Genomic DNA, 9,394 nt, shown 5'->3' with positions numbered 1-9,394 from the left:
GGTTTAAAGACCCAATTAAGAAAGATCCTAACGGAAAAAAATACAGTGGTAGGCGCAGAGCTACACGAGAACCAAGCTATGACGGTCCATTTAAAAGAGATCATTGCTGAGCTGGAGAGACACGCCAAAACAGTAAATGCACTCATACGGGAGAACAGGAATGCTTCGGATCAGGCTGCACAGAATGAGGTGTGCGTGCTATACGGGGCATGGTTGCTGGGCGAGGGCCGCAGCAGCCTGGAGGATTTTAAACAGGGTTTAGTCCCCTCCTGGATCAGCAACAAGCAACTCGCAGCCCTCCACCCGTTTAGTAATTTGCTGACCCCGTGTCAGCTCCATCTAGCCTCTGAAGCCTACCCTGTCCCAGTAGATTGTGGGCGTTCCAATCACACTATCATGGGGATAGTAGTGAGGATGCCGGTCATGGGTGGGACAGCCCGACCCGCACCGCTATACAGGGTGGAGAACATTGGAATAATTCAAGGGGGTGCACACGTCTGTTTCGCAGCGGTCCCACCTTATGTCATAAAGTGGGAGCATGCTATGACAGGTACAGACCTCCCCGGGTGCTGGAGCAGGGGTGCACACATAATACTGTGTCCCCAGCACTTGAACGCCTATTCTAAACCACAGTGCAGGTTTAAAGCTGCTGGCGCACAGCCTATGAACTGTACCATGAAGGTAATGGCACAAGACCATGTTCCCCCACAGGTAGCATTCCATAGGAGGTGGAACATATTGTCACCACAAGTGCGCCCCACTACCAGCATGGACAGCACATCTGGTGTCCAGTGAGTGACAGCAGTTTCTACTTTAAGCCCGAGGCAGAAGTTCAAGTGGCCCAGGAACGGATTGTCCCCATTCCTGAAACCTCCACTGTTCACTTCACTGTAACTGAAAACATCACCAATCTGCAAAACTATGTCGCACATTTTGGCTATGAAATTCCCCCTCTACCTGAACATCTTACCACCCTATTAAAAGCAGTTGTTATATCACAAAAACATTTCTACACACTAGAACAGAAGACAGTCGAGATAGGGGCCAAGGTCTTGGATATCGTAGTTCCACCCTGGTGGGATATTTTTGAAAATATAGAGGTCCCTTCTTGGATCAGAATGGCTTCCCACATTTTAGTGGTCTGCCAGCTCGGTATAGTTTTCTACTTACTGTGCACAAAGTGCAAGGGGAGGAACAGAAAGCTCCGATCTCAACATGAGAGAGCATGGAACCAGCATCAAAATAAAGTCTATGACCAAGTATAAAACAAACCTTAACCATTATTAAAAAATAAAGTTTTTGTGACTACGTGTTGTTATTTTTTCTATGTGTGTACTATATTTTTCCAAGTGGTGCAGGGGTGTTGGACCCCTCTGTGCTTGGATGTGAATGTAACCAAATTTTCATAACTTGTATATATTTTGGACACTACACCTAGAAGGGGAATGTAAGTGTTTTTGGGTTTTAGATAGGTAATATGCAGGGGAAGGTTGACTCTCAGGGATCAGAAATTTTGCTCACCCAGTATGATACTCTAGCGAATAGAGTATATCACAGGGGGGAATGTTAGATTCTCAAAATTCAGCATATCCCCCAAAACCAAGAAGATTGGCCTAAAGGAGGGATTTTTGGACTGTTATAAACTATGTCAGAATGGTATAAGAATATTGGGCCTAAGGGAGTCTTAAAGCTAAAAACACCAGGATTTTTGTATTTTTTAAAAAGGCATGTTCGAGCCTGTGGAAGGGAAAAACGGCTGCAACAAAGGAATTGGGATTGGCCTCTGTAAATGGACAGTTTTGGGTATTGGCATTAACCGAGCTGTCTGGGGACTATCTAGACTGTCTCAGTCATTTTACATACTGACAATAGACCAACGGAAAAGCAGTTCCCGCCAAAATTACAGAACCATCCAAAACCTTGCATAATGCAAAACATGCCACCAACCAACAAAAGAACCTTGGCCCCACAGGAAAAGACAACTTTACTGCAATTAAACAAGAGGTTAAACAATCATTGGGACCATCCCGAAACCACTTCACAAGTTCTTAAAACAACTTAAGATCGATGGGACCATCCCGAAACCAATTAAACAATTCAAACCAATCAAAATTAACGAGCCCGCCAAAACTAACAATAAGCCAGAACTGATTTGGCGCACAGATTACCAGGCCTCAATCAGTATAATTGAAGGCCTGTTTCTCACAGAAGAGAGTTCAAGAAAGCAGTCCAAGAGGAAGTTAGTTCGAGTTCAAGTTCGAGTAAGAAGATTCGTCGACCCAGAAGAGATCCACCAACATCGGGATCAACAAGTCCATCTCGAAGCAGTTCTCCCTCTCAAAGAAGTAACACACCATCGCGGCAGACCAGGGCCCCATGAAACAAACAACCAAAAATATTACCAGCAACCGGGTAATATTGGGCCACCGCGACCAACAAGAAACCAACTTGGAAGAAACCGAAGATCCGCAAGTTTTTCCACTCTACAAACTATCCTGACTTACCCCTGGGTAAGATTTTACTGAAAAGACTCTAAACCCTACTTCTAACCAAAAGAAATTGGGTACTCACCCGATAGATCCAATACGCACCCGATCGCATCAGCGGACACGCGAAGACTGACCAGCAACGCAGGTGAAGTCCTCTACCATGTCCGGGGTACGGCAGGCCCCAGCCACCACAACTAGAGAACCCCAAAATCGCATACCTCTACAACTGTCAAAAGAAGTTGTTTTGTGAGCATTATCCCTGGTCCTCTGGAGCCCAACTTAGCTAGTGAAGTGGGATTGGGAGGGGTGAAGTATTCTGTCTATTGTTATTTTCCCTTGTATATTCCGAAGTATTCCCCCAATTTAGAGTGTTAAGATTATTGTGTTGTGTATTTTCTTTCTCAAATAAAGATCAAAGTTCTTTCACCAAAATTCAGTTGTCTGCTGCAATTTCATTACAACCCCCAAATAAGTCCAAGGTCTAAAACCAAGGGAGTGGGAGCGATTCAAACCGCTCATAAGTCAGAGGCGAAGCTGACCCAAACACCACCCCCTACAATCCTGAGAGAGCGCGCCTCCCGCAAGCTGGATGAGCTGTCTGGAACTTGGCGCAAACCTTCCAAATTGAAAACTGGATACAACCCTCCTATTCACAAGGTGACCAACACGGGTCTGAGCCGCATCACGAAGTGTCATGAAATCCAGAAGGCTCCCCATCCACCAAGTACAAAGGTTTAGCGCAGTGTGCTCAAGAAGAACCCACTGAAGAGCTTGACGATCATGCCTCCTCCCCCTTCAATGCCATACAATTTAAGTGCGAGCTATTTCTCAGCCAGCAATATTTCATGGTGATGACAAAACTCCAATTTTGACTCTTGGGTGATGGACCGGCAGATTAGCCATTCATTCCGACAACGAAGACCCTCGGCGATTTTGAGGCCTGGCCTCATTTAAATCGGACAGGTGAGCTGCCGGGGCGACAAACAGGTGACCGAGTGCAGTTTGCCAGATTGAAGCCTCAAAATCAGGCGGGTGCGGCCACCGGCCAAGTAAATGCCGACTGGGGGAGCGTGGAGGTCACGCGATCGTGAAGGGTGGCGGTCCTGGGACAGCAACGGCCGAGATTATTTTTGTGAGCCCTGGAGGCGAAACATAATCCAGCACTTACCTTTGGCAGACCACTCTCGGCCCCATCGCCCCCTGGAGCTGATCACAGCCTGCCTGGTGCAGTCTCCAATCAGCGCCGACTAGAAATTAACGTCACAGGACCCCCAATGTCCATATTAAGGCGCCCGTCGCCTGAAACAGGTGGGCACTTTTGACGCCCAGTGGTAGGCCCCTTTCGAAATGGAGGCGGCCGCATCGCTGGCGTTAACCGGGCAATAAGGCCATGACCCCATTTTGAGGCGGTTACCAACCATTAACGGCAGGCGAAGGCAGTGAAGATCAACCCCAAGTGCATCATTCCACGTGACTGGGCAGTGCTCTCCCTGCACTGCAGCAGATACTGAGATACAACAGATTTTTTCCAATGAATGGAACTGCCACAAATATCTGGATTTGCTTGTGGCATTTCTAACAGTTTGAGATGAAGTTCAGACAATGGCCTTCTGGATGTAAACCATAGAATGTTCCTGTGTACTGAATACATAAGAACATAAGAAGTAGGAACAGGAATAGGCCACTTGGCCCCTCGAGCCTGCTCCGCCATTCAATAAGATCATGGCTGATCTTGGGCTCAAAGCCACTTCCCTGCCCGCTCCCCATAACCCTTCACTCCCTTATCTTGTAAAAATCTGTCTATCTCCACCTTAAATGTATTTAATGACCCAGCCTCCACGGCTCTCTGTGGCAGAGAATTCCACAGATTTACGACCCTCAGAAAAGAAATTCCTCCTCATCCCAGTTCTAAAAAGGCGACCCTTTATTCTGAAACTATGGCCCCGAGTTCTAGATTTCCCCACGAGGGGAAACATCCTCTCTGCATCTACCTTGTCGAGCCCCCTCAGTATCCTATATGTTTCAATAAGATCACCTCTCATTCTTCTAAATTCCAATGAGTATAGGCCCAACCTTTCCTCATAAGTCAACCCCCTTATCTCTGGAATTAACCTAGTGAATCAATAATTTACCTGTCTGGTAAAATGTAAACAGTATGAAGGTATGCAGCAGGAAATGTAACTTAGCTTCTTTAGGATAGCATATTTAATTCAATAGTGTAAGAAATCGTGTTGATTTTTGAATTGTATTAATGTTACTCGTTGCCTGTTTGCCCAGGAGATTCCCAAGTATTAAACAATTGTTACTGCCATTCAGACTTCTCGGCAGATTCCGATAACATTGAATCTCTTCTCAGGATTCTTCAGTTAACCCCACATGCTCAACTGAAGGCAAATTTTTAATGATTTCCTTCTGTGAAGGCAGGAGAAGCAAGAGTGCTCCCCGTGACTCCACAGTCCTGACAATTGCCCTACTCCCCCCGACCCTGACTGCTGCCCGATCAAACTCCCTTCCAGGAACTTATCCGAGGGCTGCATCCAATGGCTCAAAATGCTTCACTCTTGGTCAGGTGCTGGCAACTCGCCCCGAAAATGTAGATGAGGCTCGAGGCCCAATTTCAGAATGGCCTTTGGCTACTGTGCTTGGGCACGTGTGAAAAGGAGCCCAGACTCCTTTCTACCCCTTCATGTCCAGTAATCAGGCATGACGGCTGGGAAAATTGGTCGCAATCTGGGTCCTGCGTCACAGCACGTGCCTAAAGAGGCTGGCCTCAGGACCATGGCCAATTGGTCCGACAGCCACATTTGTTTGTTACTGGAAAGATGTGGGTGCCAAACGCGGCCCCAGAGGCAACTCGCAGGTTGCAGTGGAGGAGGGGGGTGTAAAATAATGCATGGAGCCTGCTGTGCTCATTCGGGACCCAAGTTCAGAAAGGGGCCTGAAATAGGCGTTGGGCCCCTTATTTGCAATGGACCTAACAATTGTTTCAGGCAGCTGCCCTGGATGACTACAGGGTGCCCTAACCAATGTGGACATCCCATGTCATATTGGGCCCAGCAGCCCCCTGCGCAAATTTCCAAGCCAACCAATTGGAAAATCTACCCTCATGATTTAAGTCCACATCAACACCAACATCAAAATAGGTTGAGAGATCAAGGACAAATTTGTCAATCCAAAATCATTTCTCAGAGCCTTTTATCAAAGTAGACTTTATTTATTTTGAAATTTGTACGATACAGCAGCACAGGATACAGTGAAGTTACGCTACCAATGACTGCACCTACAATATCACTGGGGACTGTTTACATAAGGAATTCTAATCATAACTGATTAAATAGGTATTTTCAATGTTAAATAGTGCCATTAAAAACCTGAGCAAAAACTGTCAACAGGATGTTAAGTTCTGCCCAGAAAATATATGTTCAATATAGATTTACTTAATAGTATTTGCTAAATTCTTTTGTACCTCATTTGCACCTTAAAAGGTCATTAAATATTTTCAGTTACTTTGGACTGTAAAAACTCGGGTGTACATTTAATATTTCACCAATGTAAAGAGAGCAGTGTTGTAATGCAAGATTGAGGCAAATTCAACAAGCAGGATTACTTCAAGTTAGAATAATAGTTAATTCTCATCTCACCACACTGCGAAAGAGCAGACACCAGTGAAAGTACAGCTTCCAGTTCATAGGCAACAAGATTTGCTTAGGTAAACTGCTGAAAATTCATTGAGAGAAAACAGATCTATAAAAACTCAAGAGTTGTAACAGGCTGAAAAAGTCAAAATATTGATAACTGAAGGTATCAGCAATGGCCAAACTAGCAAGTATGTTGGAGGTTTGGTGTGGTTCAAAATGGGTGTATAGCACCCAGTTTGCTGGAATATGGCTCTGCACACTGATCTCCAAAAATGAAGGCCCGATATTAATGTAGAGGCGGGCTCCGAGTGGGGGGTGGGATGGGGTATTGCGTGCGCAAAACCTGGAAGAAAATTTACTGGGTCAAAATGTCCGATTTCAACTTGATTGCCTAATTACATTTTTCCTGCCGGGTTTCGTGTCTCCAGGCTGAGACAGCAGGCGTGATGCGCACCTGCATGACGCGATCTCAACTTGACTATTTAAAGGGCCAATGTAAAAATAGAATTTGGAGGAGCTAGGAGGTTTTGGAAGGAGACGGAGAGAGTTCGTGAGCATGGATTCAGGATGAGCAAGGTCAGCATACAGCTTTAATGATGCTTCCATTGAATTACTGCTGGAGTCAGGAGCAGATCATTTTCCTCAGCAAAGGGAGGAAGAAACCTGCTGCTGTCACCAAGAAGGTGTGGTTGGAGGTGGCTGAGGGGGTGAGCAGCAGGAGCATTGTGCCCCAGTCTTAAATGCAGTGCTGGAAGTGATTTAATGACCTAACCAGGTCAGAAAATGTGAGTACATTTGCCGATTCACCTACATTCTGTGGTGTACAACCCCACCCCCCTCCCCACCCCCAACCCGCCCCTCCCCACCTCACTCTGTCTTGCTAAGCGTACTCCATCACATCATTCCTCACACCCACTTAGGTTTCAACAGCACCCATGGTTCACTTTCTTTGCACACCCTCACCTCTCCATTTCTCCATCCACCACTGCCACTCATCCCAATCCTTATGATAGTCACCCTCAACGAATGCACTGCATCCATCGGATGAATATGTGACCTTCAGCCACTCATAGGTCTGTTTTTTTGCTTATTGTAGAAGAGAGTGCAAAATGCAAGGTGGCCCTCCACAAATAGTCCAGCTCACAGATGCAGAGAAGAATGCCTTGGAGATAAGTGGCGCATCTGCGTCCCTCTCAATTGGAGATGGAGCGACAGGGAACTCGCAGATGACTGATGACAGAATTACAAATCTCTCTGACACATATGCTGACTTTATTTCATCAATGACTTAACTATGAGAAGCCGGAGTATGGTGATTGTCAAGATCACAACTTTGCCATGACTAAATCGTATTGTTTCTTTTGTCTTCCAGGGTCTTCATGCAAACAGAGTGTGATGGAATACTCTCCACTTGCCTGGATGAGTGCAGCTCCAACAACACGCAAGAAGCTCGACACCATCCAGGACAAAGCAGCCTACTTGATTGGCACCCCATCCACCACCTTAAACATTCACTCCCTCCACCATACAGCATACCGTGGCTGCAGTGTGTACCATCTACAAGATGCACTGCAGCAACTCGCCAAGGCTTCTTTGGCAGCATCTCCCAAACCCACGACTCTTCCACCTAGAAGGACAAGGGCAGCAGGCGCATGGGAACACCACCACCTCCAAGTTTCCCTCCAAGTCACACCATCCTGACTTAGAAGTATATCGCCGATCCTTCATCGTCACTGGGTCAAAATCCTGGAACTCCCTCCCTAACAGCATTGTGGGAGTATCTTCACCACACGGACTGCAGCGGTTCAAGAAGGTGGCTCACCACCACCTTCTCAAGGGCAACGAGGGATGCGCAATAAATGCTGGCATTGCCAGCGATGCCCTGATCTCAAACAAATTTTAAAAAAAGGGTCGTAGGACAATCAAGAGGACAGTTCCTCAGAGGACTTCATTCATTCTGAGGGTGCACCGTCACAGGACGTACAGCCATGCACCAGCACAGATACACGCACTTTGATGGGTCCACTTAGGCAGTTAGTTGGGTTTTCACCTGGCGATTCATACCTCACAAGTGAGCACGAGCAAACATTGGTGGCAGGGACAGCTGTGGAGAGTCAGTGTCAGCGGGCGTAATCCTCTCCCAAGTTCTGCTCAGCTGAACACAGATGCTGAACCCTGGGGGCCATTGTTGAGAAGGAGAATGCTAGAGGAGCATCAGCAACTTAGCCAGGCTCTGCAAGACATGCCACACCCCCTACACTCTCCAGAATAGCGGAGTCCAACTCCAACAGTAGTGGATTGGTGTCGCAGGTAATTGAAAGAATGCCTACCATGGAGAGAGTGGCCGCCTCCGTAGAACTTCAAGCACGGCCCTCAAATAAGTCCAGGCAGGGAATGTTTGCCACTTTAAACAGGATGACAGCCCTTATCCATGGCCTTACAAGTCACTGCTCTTCACCAAGCTGCTCCCCACCAGAGTGGTAGGAGTGATGTGGCACTGCTCCAGGAGAGGAATGATGGCGAAAGGAGACATGGAAGTGGGAACTCCACTCAAAGCGCTCCCACTTCTCACCCGTTGCCCTCCCCCTCAGCCAGTACCTGACATGTTGCCTTGTCTCTCGCTGGCCAAGTCTTCCCCTCCACCGGTGAAGCAGTTTTGGCCCTCAGGTGCTCCAAAACCCAGAGATCAATGGACAAAAACATCTCCATTGTCAGAGCAGGGATCCGAGCAGCCACAGGGGATGCACCATGTAGAAGTAATAGGAAGTGTAAGAGAAAGCTATTGTAATTAACCAAGGGTATGCACATGCATTATGTTGTGAAGTTTCCTTTTTATAAAACAGTGTAGGAGTCTCTGCACTCCTAACAAAGAATCTATAACTTACTGGAAGTTAACAAACTGAACTTATTGTCTAAGAACTTTACAAAACAAGAAACTACAGGAGAAGCTCAAAACAGGTCTTTTCTCTTTCAATCCACACGAGGACTTGCTGGCCCCGCCCTCTACCTCTGACGTCATCATGTTTCCCGCCGAAGGGGACGTCACGTGACCCACATGATGACGTCACGTGACCCACGTGATGACGTCATCGCGTCAGATCGCGATGTTGTCGATCTAGCTCTGTTTAACCAGAGCCAACTTGAAAGGTAATAACATTGGTTACAGACAATTAATGCTAGAGGTAATAACATTGGTTACAGACAATTATGTAAGTCACTGTAAGAGTCTCTTAGTGGTTTTGCCACAACAGCACATTAAATTTATTG

This window comes from Somniosus microcephalus, chromosome 16 (genome assembly GCF_052327205.1).
Source record: "Somniosus microcephalus isolate GS21.2 chromosome 16, FLI_Smic_1.0, whole genome shotgun sequence".
In the NCBI taxonomy this organism is placed as follows: domain Eukaryota; kingdom Metazoa; phylum Chordata; class Chondrichthyes; order Squaliformes; family Somniosidae; genus Somniosus; species Somniosus microcephalus.
The sequence above is the reverse complement of the archived record's forward strand: the minus strand, read 5'-3'. Positions refer to the sequence as shown.